This window comes from Triticum dicoccoides, chromosome 4B, assembly GCF_002162155.2.
Source record: "Triticum dicoccoides isolate Atlit2015 ecotype Zavitan chromosome 4B, WEW_v2.0, whole genome shotgun sequence".
NCBI classification, from domain to species: Eukaryota; Viridiplantae; Streptophyta; class Magnoliopsida; order Poales; family Poaceae; genus Triticum; species Triticum dicoccoides.
In genome coordinates this window covers 587982536-587985002 of record NC_041387.1, presented here as the reverse complement: position 1 = coordinate 587985002, position 2467 = coordinate 587982536, and the positions used below count along the sequence as shown (strand labels likewise).

Below are 2467 nucleotides of genomic sequence, written 5' to 3'. Positions count from 1 at the left end.
TGTTACGGCCGTAGAGGCCCACCGGGCAATCTTAGCCCACAAGTTATCTTAGGTTAATTCTTATGCAAGTTATCTTAGGTTAATTCTTATGCAAGTTATCTAGGTTATAAATATAGGCTGTAAGACTCTTTTTGGAATTAAGCAATAAGAAGATTATCTCTATTGCCCGGCTCCCAGAGGAGCCGGAACCCTAGCCGCCCCCTGCCTCTTGCGCTGCCGCCACCATCTTCCTCTCCCGCGACGGCGCCCAGCCGCCGGCGCGGCCGCTCATCGCCACGCCCAGCCCCCTCCTTCCCCTACTGCCTACGGCCAAGACCGGACAGAACCCTAGCTCCTAACACCTTGGTATCAGCTACCTGGGTTTCGACCATGTCATCGCCACCACCGCCGCCGCCGCCCACCAGCACCCCCACCGCCGCTGCCACCAACTCCACCACCGCCGCCGCCTTATCGCCGAGCGCCACGGCCTCGCTCACCCTCCCGTCGGCACCGATCGCCCCCGGTACAACGCCGAGCCAGGGCCAGCCACCGCCACCCGTACACAATTCGCCGCCATCTCCACACCCCATGCCGAACCAGTTTTCCCCGGAGGCCATGGCCGGCGTGCTCAATGACCTGGTGATCGCGGTCTACGGCATCCGTCTCTATTTGGCTAGCCCGTACGGGCCGCCACCGCCGCTACCGCCGGCCGTACCCTCGGGCCAGCCGGCACTGCCGTGGTACTCCATCCCCGCGGCCATCGCCGGGGGCTACCCGGCGCTACCATCGCCGGCCGCTTCCACGCCGCCCTGGCCCCAGTGGCCGCCGCCAGCGCTCGCGGCGCCACCCGCGCCGCCAGCAGCCGCCCAGGGCCCGCAGTGGCCGGCCTACTCCGTCCCAGCGGCCATCGCCGAGGGCTACCCGGCGCTACCATCGCCGGCCACTTCCACGCCGCCCTGGCCCCAGTGGCAGACGCCAGCGCTCGCGGCGCCACCCGCGCCGCCAGCAGCCGCCCAGGGCCCGCGCCACCCACCGCCTCGCCGTCCCTCCCGGCGGCCACCGCCCAGCCCTAGCCTGGGCCAGTCCGCGCCAGGCGGTCTTCCGATCCAGGAGGTCCGGTTCCCATCGCCACCATCTCCGCTTCCGGGCTGGCTCCACGGGACATCGCCCCCGCTGGTTTACACGGAGGCCCGGGAGCCGTCGGGTTCCCAGTTGCAGCCCGGGGCGTCGGGCGCCACGGGGGCCTACGCCGGCCTTCCCACCATGGACCAAGCACCGTCATCAGCTCTCCGCACCGCCGAGGCAGTGGGCCATGGCGCGCCAAACCAGCAGCCGACCAGGTTCGCCAAGCTCGACTTCGCCACTTATGACGGCTCGGACGACCCGCTTAACTAGCTCAACCAGTATGACCAGTTCTTCCGCGGGCAGCACACTTGGCTGGCTTCCTACCATCTCCGCGGGGCCGTCCACACATGGTACTACGCCCTCGAGCAGGACGAGGGCAGCATGCCCCCGTGGGAGCGCTTCCGCGAGCTGTGCCTTCTTCGCTTCGGACCGCCATTACGCGGGAGCCGATTGGCCGAGTTGGGCCGCCTACCTTTCACCTCCACGGTGCAGGATTTCGCCGACCGCTTCCAGGCCCTGGCGTGTCACGCGCCAGGTGTGACGGCCCTGCAGCGGGCTGAGCTCTTCGTCGGCGGCCTTCCGGATCACATTCGCGTCGACGTGGAGCTTCGCGGACCCCAGGATCTCCAGTCGGCCATGTACTACGCCCGCGCGTTCGAGCGCCGCGCGATGGCCATCCAGCAGGAATCACCGTCCCGGACCGCTGGGTCGCTACCAGGGCCGGATTCCGCGCAGGGTCGGCCTGCGCAGGCTTCTGCGGCACCCCTCGCAGCGACCGCGGGACGCCCGTTCCGCCGGCTCACCTCAGCCGAGCTCCTCGAGCGTCACCGCCAAGGATTGTGCTTCAACTGCGACGAGCCCTACACGCCCGGCCATGTCTGCCCACGACTCTTCTACCTGAAGGTTGCAGACTACATTCCGGAGGACGCCGTCGCCGCCGACCTGGCCGCCCCAGCTGTCGAGAAGGTGTTTGACGCTGGTTGATCGCCTTGAGGAGTTCCGTCAGCGCTTCCCCACCTTACAGCTCGAGGACGAGCTGTTTGTGCAGGCGGGGAGAAGTGTTACGACCGTAGAGGCCCACCGGGCAATCTTAGCCCACAAGTTATCTTAGGTTAATTCTTATGCAAGTTATCTTAGGTTAATTCTTATGCAAGTTATCTAGGTTATAAATATAGGTTGTAAGACTCTTTTTGGAATTAAGCAATAAGAAGATTATCTCTATTGCCCGGCTCCCAAAGGAGCCGGAACCCTAGCCGCCCCCTGCCTCTTGCGCTGCCGCCGCCATCTTCCTCTCCCGCGACGGCGCCGAGCCGCCGGCGCGGCCGCTCATCGCCACGCCCAGCCCCCTCCTTCCCCTACTGCC

At 66.1% G+C, this 2467-nt stretch overlaps 1 protein-coding gene across 5 annotated transcripts in view; it reads right to left on the bottom strand.

The window, feature by feature from the left end:
* The window catches only part of LOC119291603 (protein FAR-RED IMPAIRED RESPONSE 1-like), a 7892-nt gene that overhangs the window by 1494 nt on the left and 3931 nt on the right, over positions 1 to 2467 (bottom strand). The window lies entirely within an intron of this gene.